Source organism: Nansenia antarctica (genome assembly GCF_963989245.1).
Source record: "Nansenia antarctica genome assembly, chromosome: 15".
In the NCBI taxonomy this organism is placed as follows: Eukaryota; Metazoa; Chordata; class Actinopteri; order Argentiniformes; family Microstomatidae; genus Nansenia; species Nansenia antarctica.
Genome location: NC_137685.1, coordinates 20,511,601 through 20,531,488, shown reverse-complemented (window position 1 = coordinate 20,531,488; position 19,888 = coordinate 20,511,601).

The following is a 19,888-nucleotide window of genomic DNA, read 5'->3' as shown; positions in this document are numbered from 1 at the left end:
CGTTCAAGTACTTCTTTATGAATGAGGCCCCTGAACAGATTAAAACCATCAGCTGAAAGTCGTCCTCCCTCTTGTCTTCTTCTGTCCTGTGTTTCCAGGTCAGTATCGTGAGCTTAGAATTATAAGGTTCTATCTCCGTTTAGGGTCGTTCAGAGATATTGAGCGTCAACGTTGTTACATTCCATTATGTTTTGTGAGATGGAACCTTTGTATTTAGGATATGTAGATAGAGAGAGGAGGACGCTGCTGCTTTAGATCATTGGGACGCACCTGGACTGGCTGTTGATACACAGGATATATTGAGGTCCATGAGCTATAAATAACAAATAAATGGCCAAAAGGACATTCTGAAAGTAAGTGAAATGTGTTCAAAAAAAAAATGAAAACTAACTTGCCCTCATAGCTGGTATTGCACTTTTGGGCTGAAATAACCTCAATTAAATCTCTGACACAGTTTTCCCCATTCCTCCGTGCAGAATTATTCCAGATGTGCGGTGTTTGAGGGGTGTCTTGTCTTGCATGCACAGCCCGTTTCAAATCACCCCACAGCATCTCAATAGGATTCAGATCCGGGCTTTCACTTCAGCCGTTCCAGAACTCTCCATTTCTTTCTTTTGAGCCGTTCGTTGGTGGATTTACTGGCATGTTTTGGGTCATTGTCATGTTGCATGGTCCACATCTGCTTTAGCTTCAGTTCTGCATGGTCTCACATTTTCCTCAAGCACCCTGTGATACAATATAGAATTCATGTTTGGATACTGGATTCTGATTGGCTAGCAACAGTGGTAAACACCCCCAACTCCCTTCAGTTCAGCTCCGACCGCATTTCCAGTATCAATGCGCCTCCCAATCAATCTGATTAAGAACACCTGTGCGGACTCCGCCCACTGTTTAGCCAATAGCGGTCGACAAATCTGGAGTGTCATTCCAAGGCACCAATCACGAACAAGTTGGCTCAAAGCCAAGTGAATGTGGCCAAGCCTACAATGCAATCGTTAATGTTGTTTTATGGGACTATATTCTGTGGCGGAAGGATATATGTATTCTGAAATGATAGAAGTTGTGGAACAGCAGTCAGTCTTCGTCAAACGAAGAAGTGAGAGAACGTGCTGGTATAGAGATGGTAAGTAAGCACGCAGGTCAGAAAGAGAAGATGGAAGTACATCGGCCACGTGTTGAGGAAAAGCCCGGATGACCATCAACGCACAGCCCTCAGATGGACCCCTGATGGACGAAGAACAAGGGGACGACGCCCCAAAGAAACCTGGAGGAGAACCGTCGAGAGGCAGCGGGACATGCCGGGTCTGAGACCCCGGGAGGCGGCGGCCGCTGTGGCGAGGGACAGAGACCGGCGGCGTCAACTCGTTGGAGGCCCTACTCTTCACACCCGAAGAAAAAGGACCTAAGTCAAGTAAGTCAAGAAATGATTAATGATTGTAAATAAATGAATTTAATGTTACAACTTACAACTGTGTATTTTTAAATAATGTTACATCTGTGTATTTTTTATAATATGTGGTAGCTTTTGTAGAAAAGCAATTAACCATTCGAGGGCAGGGGGTTGTGGAGACATTAACCACTGGTACAGGGTACTCCACAACTAGGGCTGGGCAAACAATCAACATTTCTTTTTCGATAATCGCAAGAATTAACGATCAATTATCGATTAATTGATACGCTTTTTTTAGCTTTTTTTTCATTTTTCATTTCATTTTTTAATTTATTTTTTATAAAATGCCTTCCCAGACTCATACACATCTACAACCCTCTTTCTGCAGGCCTCAGAGAGATCGATTTCTCTCTCCATGGTGACACCACTCACTTCAACAATCAAGAGCAAACCAAACTAAATGTCTGAGGTTTAAATAAGACAGGCTCCTCCAAAATCCTCTCTAACAATGTTCTAATCATTTACACACAGAGTAGCAATACACAAAGTAGCAATACATGTGGGGGGTGTCTTGTTTTTGCTCACAAGAAAATTGCATTTCCATTAATTCCATTTTACAAATAGATTAAATATTTAAGAAAATAATAATTTCTGTTTCATTTGATTAGTTATATTACCTCCATCCATCAATATTGTTCAAATGAAAATCAAATGTCCATATGTTTAAATATGTTGAAAAAGACAATGGTTTTCATGTAGTATCCTATCTTTTTCACATGACAGCTGCCACTAGAACTGGGATACTTGTCTTAATTAGTGTTCCTACTACTACGTAGGAACAGTATTGTTATTGGTGGTATACTCCTTATTATTCTTTTTCCCCGCTTTGGTCAAATAGCTCAAAAAGTCCCTGACCGAAAATGCTATAAATGTGCATGCCACAACTAGAGAGCATCAGTAACTATGGCAGAAAGAATGACCATGATTAAACCATAGGTGGCGCTATAATAACCAAAAGTAAATAATTAACTTCAGAATGCTGGCATTTCCACCCCGGATGTATGAAACTTGGTACGTATGTGTCTTTCCTCATGGGGAACATATTTGCCTCAAGAACCGATAAGGTCCGCCATGATGGATTTTTCTGAAGGTGCAAAATCTGGCCTAACTTAAAATCCCCTGTAAGTCTGATTGGTCCAACATTGCATATGGACATGCATGGTGCATGTCTCTCCTTAGGGTGTTAAAGGATAAGAGATCCATTCCAAGTTGGCGGAGAAAATAGCGGTTAAGTCATTAAAGCCGAGCAGGTGATTTTATATAGAAGGTGATCAAATACCAATATTGTTATGTACGACAGTATGTCATTGCAGCACTTTGTTGCACTTTACGACGTCACGTTCTGTTAGAGCTTTACGACTGTGTGTGTGTGTTGTCAGAATGAATGGCACTTGACAGTAAACGGATCTCAGTTTGTATACCTGTGTGGATCTACATTTATTAGCATAACACAAACATAATAAATTAGATAGAACAACCCTGTTCATTAATGTTCATTAATGCTTGAGTTCATGTTCATGTTTGCACTGTTACTGTGTTGTGTGCCAATGCACCCCTGTGATGCTGTGTGTGTTATTGAGACCGTTGGGAGAGAGAGCTCCGGTGAACTAAGAAAGTTGTGTATGAGAGTTTACAATTAAACGCACAGATTACATGAGAGAAGCTATCTGTCATTATTTCAACCACTGTCCAAGTGGGGACTAGGGCTGCCACAAACGATTATTTTCATAGTCGACTAGTCACCGATTATTTTAACGATTAGTCGACTAATCGGATCATAAATTACAGCTTATCGCACAATTACTCAATCGCTCTTATTTAGCTATCATCTTCTAAATCAGCTTCTAAATTTAGCTTGAAGTTGTTAGTTGTTGTTGTAGGCATGTGCTAACTAAAAATAAAGACAATTAAAATGATTGTTCACTCAAAAATAGATATTTTAATGAACTTTGCAGATTTATTTCTGGCATCACTTGCATGTAATGTAATGTAAAGAGTAGTAGAGGGTGCAAACTGCTGAGTAAAATGAGGTAGGCTAGGCACTAGGCAACCAAAAGAATACAAAAACAAAAATAAATACTTGTACAGAGTACAAAAGTTTTGCTTTGCTTCACTCATCTCATAGTAGAACGCGCCTTCTTAGCACTGTAACGTTAAGACAACATTTTTAGCTATTTGATAAGTATCGCTTTGATGACAACGTAAAATAATGTAAGAAGGCTTTTAACGTAACGATATCGTTAGCCAATAACAAGCTAACTAGCTTACCGAGACGAGCCATCGTCTTCCTCGTCATCTGCCTCAACGTGCTTCCTTTTTAGATGCTCACGCATCATAGACGTGCTGCCATGATAAGCGAGTTCAGCTTTGCAAATTTTACATTTTACATTCTTTTTTTCAACGTTGTGGTTGAAATGCTCCCACACTTTAGAGGTACGAGGAGAGGAAGACATTTCTCTGTTTGTTTTTCCGGGGAAGTCACGTGTGCCCCGGATGACCGACACTGCGCATGTACATCAAAGACACTGGGAGACGCTAGCCAGTGGCAGCTTCAGGGAAGAAAAACGAATGCTTATCGAATGAAATGAATGGTCTTTATTGTCATTGATATAGTACAGGTACCAAACAACGAAATTTGGGAGGGGGGACTCCCCTGGTGCTAGGGAAAAAAAAAAGGGGAAAAAAAATCGCTTATTTCAGCTCCAAAGAAACATGCGACGACGTCGATTACCGTATATGTCGACGACGATTTGGGTAATCGACGTCGTCGCGACTAGTCGACTAATCGTGGCAGCCCTAATATTGTTTAACTTAAAAACACATTTTACGTTATAAATAAAAATATAGAAAATAAGTAACTCACCATAGGAGCAGTAAAAAAAACACATTTGTCAACAAATTCTCACGCCAAGGTTTTTTGAAAAGTTGGCAGCTCTGATGACAGACTAGGCCTACCTCAAATACGGCTGAAGCAACGGCGCCTTCTAGTTCGACCTTTCTCACTGGCGCCTTTCTTTTCAGGCCGAGTTCGGCACAGAAGCGCAAAATATTGGTTCGGCTGGAACCTTTCTCTACACCGCACTCTACTTGTAGATGTCGCGAAATATCAGACTCTGAATAACCACTTTCAAACATCTTTGAAATAATGTCAGCAAAGGGCGTCAAATTCGACGTTGTTGAAGTAGGAAGCAAGTTTGCTATCTAATGCTGCTGCAGTAGTAGCCTAGCACAACAGCTGTCCTGTTGTTCGGGGGGTGGGGGCAGTATTTTTATTTTTTTATTTAAAAAAAATATATATTTCTTACATTTCCTGTATCAGAATACAACAAGTAACAGTATATCATACAATACAAATAACAATAGGGTGGGGGCAGTAGTCTACATACTCGTGACACTCGTTGTTGGTCATTTATTTATTTAATTACCCATAGCAATATAAAGAGATTAGATAATAAGTTGGCCTACTGGTGTTTCACTGTAACCCATGGAGGTACCGTATAACAGTAACCTATCAAAGTTTTGGGTGGTAAAATTAAAAAAAAGTTGGGTAGGCCCCCTCAACTACAAGAACACCCTAGAACAGATGTTGATGGAAAAAAAGAGCTATCAGAGGTATAGATTTAATCTACATTACCTACGGTACTCAGAATTTCTCTGTAGAAACAGTGAGTGTCTATCAATTTTGCTCTGTCCTTTTCCATGTTTCACAGCTTTTCCATTGGGGTAACATTGTGTCTCTCCCTCCATGTGTGTCCCAGGTCAAAGGAGCTGGAGATGAAGCTAAGTAAGGATCTGCTGAGACTGGTGGAAGAGGAGGAAAATGAGAATGATGTAGAGGAGTCCATCTCACATGAACAGAAGTAACTACACACACAGCAGGAGAAGGCGGCTGCGTCGGGAGAGACGCCGGAGAAGACCGCGGTCGTCAAAACGGAGGTCCGGCACGCTGGCTCCCCTCACCCCCAGCAAGGCAATAAAAAGCAGCAGCAGCAGTGGAACACTTACCCCGGTCCAAACACCCCTATGGCCTCTCCCGCCCCCTCCCCATCACCCTCACTTCCCCGACGCCCTGCAGCCGCCGGATCCACAGGCCTGCTGGGACCCCAACCGGACGGAGAGCGACGCCGAGAGCCAGAGGGGGGACCCGTGCGACGAGGAGTACTGGTCGGACAGCGAACACAACTTCCTGGACCCCAACATCGGCGGCTGAAAATGATGAAACACCCGATCAACTTCCGGTTCAGCGACAACAGTCCTTCTGGTTTCTCCTCCGAAGGTCGAAACACGCGGAGAGACCTGAGACTGAATAACTTAAGACTCGTTTTAACGAATTTGAATATATATTCTATATACTGTATACTTTAACCAATAATCTAAACAATCGAAATAAATGCATACATATAATAGACGGTCTCTGAAAAGTCATGGGATGCCACCTCCAGTGTGTGTGCGCCGGACGAGACACGTGTAGGCTCCACACTGGAGGTGGAGGGAGGAAGATTTTTCCCAGACATGGCTGGGCTGTCGGCGTCCCATTGTGGGAAAAGCTACAAAGAACAAGTGTGTGCTTTAACTGTTGTATGATCGCCAATAAGAATGCAATTTTAAATTTAGTGGTTGGATGGGTGATTATTAATAATTAGTAAGCTCACCAAGATGTTTTTTTAAGCACAGGTGACACCAGAGAGTATTCACCTTGTGGATGAAGCGGGGATCACCCTTTTCCCTGAGGAAGGGCGCTTCTGCTCCTATGCCCTGGGTGTGTCAGGGGGACGTACCTTCAGTGTAATGGGGGACAACGTCCCACCATCCTCCTCACACCTCAGTCCTGCTCCTGTTCCCTCCCCTCCCCCCTCTACCTCCACTCCTCCCTCTCCTTCCCCTGGCCGCTTTGGATTTTTAAATCCATCTACCTTAACACCCACTGGCCCTCCGACTGCAAGCTCAAGACCTCCCAAAACATACATACGGTAAGGTTTTTTCAGTAGTCCAAGTCAAACAAAGGCTTTTAATAACAAAATTAGGTAGGCCTTGCTAATAGGTTACAATTTTAATATGAATAATTTTCTGTGGCCATCATGATGGTACCACCAATATTTATACATTGGCACCATCACTCAGCTACATTAGACTGTCTGAAAAAAGTTTAAATGAAGCTGTTAGGCTTAAAGTACTTTCTTGGTGCGTGTGTGTTAACTCTACAGAAAAATATTAGCTGGAGTTGTTGAGGGGGGACAGCTCTATCCCGACAATGTGATCCAGATCACATTCAGCCCAAGTGACTCAACGGTCACTCATGTGGCCGAAAAAGCAAAGGCAGCCATGGGGACCACAGAGGACATTGTCCTCACTGACTGCCAGGGCTGCCTGATTGTTGACAGTCAGGCTACGCGAGGTAAGTTCTGTAATAGGTAGAGCAGACAGCCTTGTTTGCTATTGCCAGCAGAAAGTGACATAGTGGTGTGTAGTGTAGTGTAGAGTGAATGATGACATGTCTTAGTGAATGCTGCAGACTTGGTTGAAGACATTGAGGATCAGATTTTACTGAAAGACATTGTTTTCATGATTATTTGTCATTAAGACATTGGCCTCTATATTTGTACCGGGGCTAAGGGCTAAGTCCTAAAGTTGATGCTAGATTGGATCGTCCAGAGGGATGTGGGGGTGGGGGCTCCGCTATGTGTTGCAGTCCCCCCCCCAGCATCCCTTTGGACAATCCAATCTAGCATCAACTTTAGGACTTAGCCCCGGTACGAATATAGAGCCCATTGTCTTAATGAAAGACACTGTTCATGATAATTTAAGATTAGTGCGAATCCATCCAGTTAAGTGCTTGATTTGAAGAGATATTGGCTGGGTTTCCCAAACAAGTTAAGAAGCACTTAACTCCAAAGTACTTCATAACTCTCATGCAAAGGGAAGCTTAAGAAGGGTTCCTTAAGGTTCTTTATCGGGAAACCCAGCCATTGTCATTCCACTCTGTCCAGCGTGCCTCTAATGATTTGACGTGTATTGTACACTCAGATCGATGACTGATGTGTTTAAAATCTGATGTCTTTGCAGGGATCGACTTCTGGAGGTCGAGCTCAAGAAAGATTTTTGCTCTCCCTAAAGAGAAACATGAGGAGCTCACCAGAGCTAAGAGGAGGAGGATGGGGTGAGTGTTGCATACTAACATAGTATTTAGTCAAATAAGAGGTATAAGGGATCCACTTGATGGTGTAGTACTTAAAAAAAACATGCTAGATATAAGAACACTCAAGTAGTAATACACTGTTCAGTAGTAAAAAGCAAAAATATACTACTTGGTTGCTCCACCCACCATTGTAATGTGTTCTTTATTGTAATGGTGAAAGTGACTTTTTGTATGCAGATGAACGCATACAGTAGTTAATATTATTCACATTGGGCCATTATATACCAAGGCCAGCCAGGAGGAACGAGGAGGCGGTTGCACTGGATGGGGTGGCTGCGAAGATCGAGGAGGTGGTCCTGGCGGCAGACTGCCTACCTGCAGTGCTGGACAGGATCCAGCAGGTGGCCGGGCTGCGTCATACATTGGCCCCACAGCAGGAAGCAGCCCTTAAAGAGGCATTCAAGTGCTGCATCTGCCACGGTTAGTCACACGTGCATGTCATGAGGGTCTCAAAAATAGAGTGAACAGCCAAAAACTGTTGATGGTGAATGGGAGGAGTCTGGTGATCAATCCCAACCAACTGCAGTGGCAGGTGCTGTAGCAGGGCAGGGGAGTGGAGTCTGTGAGCATTTTCATCAAACAGGTGTACTATCAAGCAAAAAGTGCAAGTGATAAAGAGATTTGAATTCCGGCCTAGAATAGGCTTCAAGGTTGAAACTCCTACACATCTGCCCAGCTTATAAATAGAAATCAAAAGTGTATTCTTGCCAATAACTAGTGCAGGTACAGGTAAATTGGAATTCTTGTCACTGCTTTGATCAGCACTAATTAGTTCGTCTTTCCAGTCCAAGGTGCACATCCAAACTGGTGATTTATTATCTGTAGTCTAGCAGTCTCTCAATTTGATCTTGTTCTACTTCCCATCCAATCACAGTGTGTCTGTATGTGTGATATAGGCAGTGCAATTAAATAACATTGAAGTATACAGTTGTGCAAAGTCAGCTGTTATCATATAAGCAAGAGTCAATTGTCATCGTCTATCATATTGACAGGGTGTTCTTCACGTGTTATCTGGTGTTGGCCCAGGTGATAGTGTGCAGTAGTAGTCAGTTGGACTGAATGTACTAAGATGTACTATGTTGTCTGTTTTACTTGTTACAGGTCTGATGCAGGTGCCAACAATGGCATTGTGCTGCCGCAGCCTGGTTGGCTGCCAGGCCTGTGTGAACCAGGCCATGGAAACGAGCCCGCACTTGTTACAGTTACTGGGCTATCAGAGGTGCTGGAGGTCATGACGTGACATGCCGGGTCTGAGATCCCGGGAGGCGGCGGCCGCTGTGGCGAGGGACAGAGACCGGTGGCGTAAACTCGTTGGAGGCCCTACTCTTCACACCCGAAGACAAAGGACCTAATAGTCAGGTTCACTATGTTTCAATTTAAACTTTCGTGGGAATTTTTTGGGGATTTGCTAATCTATACATTTTTGGAAAGGGCATTGTATGAGGAATCAGAAAATATATGTTTCCATTTGCACAGATGTCTGAAAGGCGGCCATCTTGGCATTTACAAAATGGCCGCCATAATACACACGTTTTGTAATATCTTGGCTTCTAAATAAGCTAGAACATTGATTTGAACTGCTAAACCTACATTTTCAGGGTCAATGAATCCAATGGTTGGAGTTACAAAGCAATTTTTTGTATTCTTCTTCTTAAAAAAAAAAAGTATATGGGCACAGGCAGCCATTGCTCTGCAGGATCCATAGGCTAATTGGATCCCCTGCAAAATTGGTACTCCAAACATGAGGATGGCATGCTTAAACCAACAACCACAGACGTCCTCCCAGCCCCAAAGTCCATCATTGAGATGGTACAATGCAAATGCAAAACTGACTGTTCTTCTGGCAGATGTTCATGCAGAGCTAAGAACTTAGCCTGTACCGACATGTGCAGCAGCCAGTGCCAGAACGATGACGATTCCCAAGCTGTGACGCACGAAAGTGATGATGATGAACTAATCTAACAGCCCAGCTCACATTGGCACGCATTGGACTCGCCATTCACATATCACATCACACATAGCATAAACGCTTATACATAGTCAAGAGACACAACCCGCCTGTCATTACACATAGAGTAAATACACATCCCACAAACAGAACAACCAGCACACCATACACTCCCCACATTCCTCCCATTCATTTATTTTGTTTCATTCCCTATTTTTATCATTAAATATGATATACGGAGCTTATTCTCCATGCCGCACCCGCCTTGAAGTCCTGCCTGAGAGCGTTCCTCACTTCCTGTTTGCGCCAACTCAAGATCCCCAAAATCTGGCGAAGAGCCCTAGTTGTTGCGATCCCTAAACCGAATAAGCCTGAAGGGGACCCTAAGAGTTACCGTCCCATCTCTCTGTTATGCATCCCCTTCAAGATCCTCGAGACGGGGCCGTCTTTATAGACCTGACGGCTGCCTACGATACCGTATGGCATCGCGGCCTCACCTGCAAGCTGCTCCGCCTGCTGCCGGACAGGCACATGGTCAGAATGATCATGGAGCTCATCCGTAACCGCAGCTTTACCCTTACCACCGGTTGCGGACAGCTAAGCAGGCTTCGACGCCTTAAGAACGGCGTCCCTCAGGGATCGGTCCTGGCCCCCCTCCTCTATAATATCTACACCTATGACCTGCCCAACACACTCTCGCGGAAGTACGCCTACGCAGACGACCTCGCAGTGGTGTACTCTGCTGGAAATTGGCAGTCTGTGGAGGGGATTCTGAGCCAGGACATGCAGACACTAGTGGCATACTTCCGGAAATGGAGATTGAAGCTTAGCGAGGCAAAGACGGTGTCGGCTGCCTTCCACCTTAACAACAGGGAGGCTAAATGTGAGCTTAGAGTATACCTAGATGGAACTCCCCTGCCATGTTCCGCTGAGCCAATCTATCTCGGCGTGACATTGGACAGGACGCTCACGTTTCGCCGGCACCTCGAGTCACTGCGCAAGAAGTTAACAGCTTGTGTGGCGTTGATGAGGCGACTGGTTGGCTCAGGCTGGGGCGCCGGCGCAAAGACCTTGCACACGGCAGCCCTAGCCCTCCTTTATTCAACTAGTGAATACTGCGCCCCAGTATGGTGTCGCAGTGCCCACACCCGCCTCATCGACTCGCCTATAAACGAAGCCTTGCGGTTTGTGACAGGATGCCTGCGTCCTACCCCCGTGGACAACCTTCCCATCCTAGCAGGCATCCAGCCCGCAGGCCTCCGCCGCATGGGAGCCACAGCACGTCTCGCCTGCCGGGCCGTGGAGCTTAATAACCATATGCTCCACGATAGGCTCACTATAACAGCGGAGCCCTCCCGGCGTCTCAAGTCGAGACACCCATTTGTGCCTGCCGCACAGGATCTCAGGCAGCAATGCAGAGATCTTAACATCAGGATGGGCGGATTATATGTGGCGCGCGGAGTGGGAGGCAAACACCTCCAAACTCCGCGACCATATCCCAGTCGCCGGCCCTGAGCCCCTCGGGATGGACTTGCCAAGGCTATCCTGGGTGAGGCTCAATCGTCTCCGGACCGGCATCGGACGTTTCCGCTCATCAATGCACAGATGGGGCTTGGCCCCAAATGCGTCGTGCGAGTGTGGCGCAGAGGACCAAACCGCAGACCATGTTATCCTGGATTGCCCGGTGTACCACCCACCCAACGGGATGCATGTTCTGTCGGTACTAGATGACGAGACGATGACGTGGCTTCTGGAGGGGTGTCCAGAAATATAGCCCGGGTGAGCCCCTCAACCAGGTCTCGGGGTGGTAAAAGGGTAGCCCCTCGGCCCTGAGCATGGTGGAGTGGAGAGGAAAACAACTACCCATACGCCGAAAGAAGATCATTAAATATGCCATTAGGCTAAAGATTAGCAGTTAAAATGTTCTAGCTTATTTAGAAGCCAAGATATTACAAAACATATGTATTATGGCGGCCATTTCTTAAATGCCAAGATGGCCGCCTTTCAGACATCTGTGCAAATGGAAACATATATTTTCTGATTCCTCATACAATGCCCTTTCCAAAAATGTATAGATTAGCAAATCCCCAAAAAATTCCCACGAAATTATATAACAAACCTGACTATAAGTCAAGTAAGTCAAGAAATGATTAATGATTGTAAATAAATGAATTTAATGTTACAACTTACAACTGTGTATTTTTTATCATGTTACATCTGTGTATTTTTTACATTATGTGGCAGCTTTTGTAGAAAAGCAATTAACCATTCGAGGGCGGGGGTTTGTGGAGACATTTACCACTGGTACAGTACAGGGTACTCCACAACCCCCTTCCTCTCATGGTAAGTTGCTTACATTTCCACCCCCAGGCTTCACAGCTGCTATGAGGTTCTTGTGCTCAAATGCTGTCTTTGGTTTGTACCAAACAAGTCTTCTGTTACTGTGCTTAAATACTTCATCCAAAACACATTGTTCCAGAAGTCATGGTGTTTGAAAATGCTTCGACGGCCTGACCTGGCCATGTTGGCAGTTGTTTTAAATGTTCTCCACTTGTAAATAATTTTCAGGACAGTGGAATGGCTGATTTCTAATTGTTTGGAGATCTTTATAAATCCCTTCCCAGACTCATACACATCTACAACCCTCTTTCTGCAGGCCTCAGAGAGCTCGATTTATCTCTCCATGGTGACACCACTCACTTCAACAATCAAGAGCAAACCAAACTAAATGTCTGAGGTTTAAATAAGACAGGCTCCTCCAAAATCCTCTAACAATGTTCTAATCATTTACACACAGAGTAGCAATACACAAAGTAGCAATACATGTGGGGGGTGTCTTGTTTTTGCTCACAAGAAAATTGCATTTCCATTAATTCCATTTTACAAATAGATTAAATATTTAAGAAAATAATAATTTCTGTTTCATTTGATTAGTTATATTACCTCCATCCATCAATATTGTTCAAATGAAAATCAAATGTCCATATGTTTAAATATGTTGAAAAAGACAATGGTTTTCATGTAGTATCCTATCTTTTTCACATGACAGCTGCCACTAGAACTGGGATACTTGTCTTAATTAGTGTTCCTACTACTACTACGTAGGAACAGTATTGTTATTGGTGGTATACTCCTTATTATTATTTCCCCCTGCTTTGGTCAAATAGTTCAAAAAGTCCCTGACCGAAAATGCTATAAATTTGCATGCCACAACTAGAGAGCATCAGTAACTATGGCAGAAAGAATGACCATGATTAAACCATAGGTGGCGCTATAATAACCAAAAGTAAATAATTAACTTCAGAATGCTGGCATTTCCACCCCGGATGTATGAAACTTGGTACGTATGTGTCTTTCCTCATGGGGAACATATTTGCCTCAAGAACCGATAAGGTCCGCCATGATGGATTTTTCTGAAGGTGCAAAATCTGGCCAAACTTATAAAAATTAACTTAAAATCACCTGTAAGTCTGATTGGTCCAAAATTGCATATGGACATGCATGGTGCATGTCTCTCCTTATGGTGTTAAAGGATAAGAGATCCATTCCAAGTTGGCGGAGAAAAAATATGACAGTCACAGTACAATTATAATGTCATAAAATCTGGATTTATACTGTGTAGACCTGATCACAACAATACTACCAGACTATAACTGTGGTCCTATTAACAACAATACTGCCAGACTATAACTGTGGTCCTATTAACAACAATACTGCCAGACTAAATTGTGTAAACACTGTTGGGCCCCCTGTGGGGAGCATGCAGCGTCTGGCCAGTAGAGGGAGCTACAGGACTGGTGGAGAGTAGATGAAGACATGATTGAAGACTGGTTGGTGTCAATCATGTCATTGTCATTTGGCATTTAACTTGTGTGTTTTTTTTCTCTTCCGACAATCGGTAGGAAGTGATGGTGAGACCAAGACATAGGCCTACACTATGGACCAGGGAAGACATAGGCCTACACTATGGACCAGGGAAGACATAGGCCTACACTATGGACCAGTGAAGACATAGGCCTACACTATGGACCAGGACAGCTTGGCCCGTGCGTCCTCTCTCTCCCTGGGTCGGCGCACGGAGACGGAGGCCCCCCTGGTGGGGCTACCGCAGCAGCAGCAGCAGAAGCCTCCGGGTCTGGGCGGGTCACTCTCCTCCAGCCACAGCCAGTACACCATCCTCCTGGAGGAACCGCCACCACCACCCCACTCCTCCTCCTCCTCCTCCTTCTCTTCCACCCGGCCAGGCTGCTCCACACCGCCTCCTCCCCTCCACCCCCACCTCCCCCATCGCCCCAGGGAAAAGCACCACCACCCCCACCACCACCACCACCACTGCCAGGGCAGGCAAGTTCACTCCAAAGTGCTCTTTAGGTAGCTGCTCCCCTCTCACAGGTAGTAGAGGAAGTCATCCAGGTTCATGTTGGGCTCTCTGTGGATGCTCTGTCCCACCAGGAAAGCAAGCTTGTGGGCATACTGGCAGGGTGCAGGCACTCGGATGATCCCCTGAAATAATTGGGGGAGACAATCAACAACAATTTATGCATCAAAAAACAACTTGCATGCCTGAAATGGGAAAACCATATGTAAATACAGTATGTTTGATTTCATAACCACTATGGCGGTGGGGGGGGGACGGCGTCTGGGGTAGCGGGGGGCCCGGGGCCGGGGACGAGCCCTACTTCTCCCCCTCCACCTCCTCCTCCGCCACCTCCCCTCAGGGTGCCCCCCAGGACAGCTTGGCCCGTTCGCCCTCTCTCTCCCTGGGTCGGCGCACGGAGACGGAGGCCCCCCTGGTGGGGCTACCGCAGCAACAGAAGCCTCCGGGTCTGGGCGGGTCACTCTCCTCCAGCCACAGCCAGTACACCATCCTCCTGGAGGAACCCCCACCACCACCCCACTCCTCCTCCTCCCCCTCCTTCTCTTCCACCCGGCCAGGCTGCTCCACACCGCCTCCTCCTATAATTAATTAACCCCCAGACAGCCCTGCTTCATGGGTCCCCCCCGATGTCAAACACCACTGGTACCTCCTCCTCCTCCCCTCCACCCCCACCTCCCCCATCGCCCCAGGGAAAAGCACCACCACCACCACCACCACTGCCAGGGCAGGCCTAAGCTCCGTTCCCTCAGTGTGCAGTATGGCCTGGGAGAGAGAGAGAGGCCCCAGAGCTCTGTCCGCGGTCGCTCTCGCAGCATCCAGTACTGCAGCCTGCACGAGGAGGCCTACAAGGTAATGCATGGATGCTGGTTCAGGACCCCAGTTTAGAGGTGTGCGTGTGTGTGTGCGTGTGTGTGTGTGTGTGTGTGTGTGTTAGGGCTGGGACGACGCGTCGACTACGTCAATACTTCGACTTGCGTAATGTGCGTCGGTGCGTCGCAAAGTCGCAAAAAAATTCTAACTGCAATTGCGGCACTGCGCCGACGTGGTGGCTGGGGCGCTGTTTCGCAAATAAGTTAGCTTTCGTCTTTGCTAGCGAAATAGCTGATAGTATGTTGACTGCTGAAGGAGAATACATATTTGAAAGTACAGAATGCCTGAGAGCCTTATATTGCATTATATTACATTATATTTTGAATGGTCATCTGGTGCCTGAATATTGTTTTTTTCCTTTACATAAATAATTACATTTCCACCATAAATTGATGCAGAAAGGGCACAAATTGGTGCATATCAATTCACCAGAATGCAAGAAATTAAGTGTTTGATGTTTAAGGACCCCCAGACAGCCCTGCTTCATGGGTCCCCCCCGATGTCAAACACCACTGGTACCACCTCCGCCTCATTTTGGGCCAGGAAAAACCCTGATGGCCATGTTGGCATTCAAGTTGGCTAAACATAGCAGTGCAGTGTTTCCTCCAGGAATTTTTACATTAGTGGCAGAGAGCCCTCGATTTTTTTCGCGTGCACGCGCGCTCAAAACAACGACCTAATTTCAACCAAAACTAGAGGGACGATGAAAACAAAAAAAAGAAGAATATACAGAATGTAAACTAAGGTTTACGTTACTCACGGATCCAATGTCCTTCCAAACGAGCAGTCTTGGCTCCGTCTCAAACACAACAGGAAAAGTATGTCCAACTTGACGAAAGTTTCCGAGTATTTCCAACTTGCGCGAGTTCTTCAACTTGCGACAGTTTTTCAGCAGGGATGGTTGAGTCTGCACGGTTCTCATGCCGGTTCACATTTAGACCAATCAGGAGTAGCCCTTGTGTCACGTCGTCAACTGAATGTTTAATGTCATTAATCTGATTTTGGATCAGCGGTTAGAGAGAGATGGGCGTGGATTTAGGTGCACTTTTAGTCAACATCCATTATAGCGCTGATCTAGGATCAGATATATTTTAATCAGCTAAAATGTTCAGAGGTGGATTTTTTTTTTTTTTGTGGACTGAATCAATTAGTGGCGGAGGAAATTCATTCGTGGCGGCCCGCCACCAATAAATGCATATAGAGGAAACACTGGTATTGGCATCTGTGATATCTACTCCGCTAGGTGTAATTCGGAAATCTGTTCATTGTTATTACACGTTTATTATATTCAACAATGCAAGACAGATGGGTAAATGTAACTTAATAGAGGAATTGAAGGGGATTGTTGTTATCCCAACATGATAATCAGTTGACAGCCCATACCATTGTCTTCCGACGGGTTCTTCAACAGACAGTTGGGAAGCCAGAGAGATCTTGGTTGCGCTGACATGAGACAATTGTGTCCATTCGGTACTCTAAGTGACCTCTCTCATATAAGCCGGAGTGTGTTATGTTCACTCTGCATACACGTTAAATTCCACAACACTCTGGTCTCAGACAGGGTATGTCTGAGTTCAACAGCTTATCCTGTAAGTAGGGCTGGGACGATGCGTCGACGTCCACTACCCCCCACTACCTCTCTTTCTCTTGCTCTCTCTCGCTCTTTCTTTCTGTCTCTCTCGCGCTCTCTTTCTCTCGTCTGTTCGTCTGTCTCTCTCTGTCCATCTGTCTCTGTTTGTCTGCCTCTCTGTCTGTCTTTCTCTCTCGCTCCTTCTCACTCTATCTGTGCATGTCTATGTTGTTCTTAGGTCGTTCGTCTGTTTCTCAGGGGGGTAGTTGCCAGAGAGACTTGTGTGTGTGTCCGCAGTACAACGTCCCCCTGCCCGGTCACCGCCACGATGACTCAGCAGACACTAAACCTTGTCCCTTCTTCTTCTCTCCTCTCCCCTTCCCCTTCCCCCCCCCACCACCGCCTCTCTCCCAGGTGTGCACCCTGACGAAAGAGGACAACCGCAAGGTGGGGGAGATCCCCGAGGACGAGCAGCTCCATGTGCTGCCCCTCTACGAGGTGTCGCTCACCGACGAGCACGGCAGCGAGGAGGGCCAGCGGCAGAAGATGAAGTCCGACACCATCCAGGTGCTGGACAACTTCCGCCGCGCCGTCCGCAAGCTCCCCGAGCCGGCCAAGTCCTGCCGACAGCGCCGCCTGGAGGCCAAGAAGGCCACCTCGGAGAAGAAGAAAGGCAAGCAGCAGGAGAAGGCGGCCGCGTCGGGAGAGACGCCGGAGAAGACCGCGGTCGTCAAAACGGAGGTCCGGCACGCTGGCTCCCCTCACCCCCAGCAAGGCAATAAAAGCAGCAGCAGCAGTGGAACACTTACCCCGGTCCAAACACCCCTATGGCCTCTCCCGCCCCCTCCCCATCACCCTCACTGAAGGTCGCCCCTTCCCCCTCTCCCTCCCCACACCCAGGCACCCCCCGCCACTGGGACAGCCCCGCTCCCAGCCCCCAGCCCAAGGCCTGGCCCATGGGGTACGGCAACCCAGCCGGAGGGGGCTTCCCCGACAAGATGTGGCCCAAGGCGGGAGAGAGTCGAGGCTCGACCCCGCTGGGGCTCCAGGAGAACGCCTGGAAGTCGTGCGGAGGCTCCATGGCCGGAACCTCGTCCCCGGCCCCGGAGGGGCGCCTCTTCCCCGACGCCCTGCAGCCGCCGGATCCCCAGGCCTGCTGGGACCCCAACCGGACGGAGAGCGACGCCGAGAGCCAGAGGGGGGACCCGTGCGACGAGGAGTACTGGTCGGACAGCGAACACAACTTCCTGGACCCCAACATCGGCGGCTGAAAATGATGAAACACCCGATCAACTTCCGGTTCAGCGACAACAGTCCTTCTGGTTTCATAGTTCAGAACAGAAGGATGGACCCAATCACCTACTGTACTATGGTGGCCGAGGGTTTCACCACACAACTAGAACTGAAGATCTGAGGGCTGATTTATTGTCTTGGGTATTGTGATCCACCACCTCTTGAGACAGACAAGGTGCAGTGCCCAATTGCCAGTACGTTCAGCTCTCAGAAACTTGCGAAGTATGTCCACCATATCCATGTACTGCAACCAGAGGGCAGCTGTCCTGCTACAGGATTTTAAGTATTCACTTTTGCTTTTGAGTTGTTCCTTTATTCTGAGTTATCACATCAGCATTGCAAGCCTTCTCTGCAGACACTGATCCCTCCATCAACTGTGCATAGAGGACAGCAACTTCATCCAGATCAGATGCATGCAGGTATCTTTGACCCTCTTATGGAAGCTTGGGCTAGTAATACAAAAAATACTTAAAAAGTGTAAAAGGTAAATCTTTTTTTTTTTTAAATGGGTTAGGGTTAGATGGTCTGATATATATATTTTTAGGAATACCTGGAATATGAAATGATAAAAACCTTTCATTACGAATATATTGCAAGAAAACGAACCCACTGGTTCCTCTTGACCCACTTACCTGTATGCATCTATGGGTTAAGAATTTCCTTTTACACACATATAGTACTGCATCCAACTCCATGTCTCATGTAAAACAGTTTCTGGGTGATTGTGGACAGTATTGAACACTTTGTGTGGACATCAGACAAGAAGACATGCATAAAAACATTATTTAACATGGGCGTCAAGGGGAAATTGTGGCATCACCAGTTTCAGTATTTTTCAATACTTTCCACCACTTGGATTTCTTAAGACTTTTGATATGTTATGAAGGACATATCCATGAGACTAGGACAGTTGAAAGAGTTTCTGTTGCAATTTGTCTGAGGTCATATTGTATAATGCCTGTACTATCAACCCACTTCTGTTCTCTCTCCATCTGTCACATTTTCACTCTGTGTCTTGTCTTGCTGTCTGTGTTTTGTCTGTTTCTGACTGACATGGCTGTTATTGTCTTCATTGTCTGCATGTTTGTACTGTCCGTGTCTCTCTCCATGATCTACTCTTCTGTTTGCATGGCTCCCTTGTAAAAGAGACCTTGGTCACAGCTCCCCAGGCTAGACAGTAAAAGAATGTACATACATACATGAAAGCGCACACACACACACACACACATAGACACACACAGACACACGCGCACATGCACACACAGACACACGCACACACACCAGACACGATATCCAAACCCAGAAGCAAAGGGGAAAACAAAAGTAGTGAAGAAGATATATAAGTCAGAAAATATGCAACCGTGGCCTGTGGTGGTCCAGTGGTCTGGCACCGCTGTCTACAGTGCACACATGTGCCCATGTTGGCATGGGTTCGAGTCTGGCCCATGCCCTGCTGACATGTCTCTCTCCTTACTTTCCTGTCTGTCTTTACTATATCTGTCCAATAAAATGAAATGTGAGTGGGACAACCCAACTCAGAAAAAAATACTTAAAATGTTATTTATTTCTTAAAATATGCAACCGTCTTGAACCGACCTGAAAATGTGTGCGTAAAATGACACCAGGACACCGGACGCCCCGCTACAGGTTAACTCTGGCACATCTGAGCTCTTATCCAAGAGATCAGAGATTAGAAAGACTTCACACACAAACAAAGGAGGCTAATTCCCCATGTCAGACAAGTGTGTGTGTGTGTGTGTGTGTGTGTGTGTATTGAGCGCCCCAGTCCTACTCGCTGCGATAGTGGACATAAAGTTTAGAACCTATAGACACACTTCGTTGCATAAATGCATTTCATGAAGTCCAGAGAAGCTTTGCAGAAGCTTTATTTTGATCCATGCCATGATGGTAATTGTGTAGCATATATCTGATAGCATATATCCGATGAGGTTCCGTGGAAAGCTCTTGGAATACCTCTCAGGCTCACTATCAGGTAAATATATCTATCAGGATGTCAGCATCCTATTTCACCTGTGTACACATACCGACTCCAAAAGAGCTTGTCATATAGCCAAGTTAGGTGTCTTTAGTGCGATAGGTGTATTTGGGGCAAACAATAAGTCAATAGGAGAGAATCTAAATTTAAATAATTTTATTGTGTATTCTGTGTATTGTCTGTATGT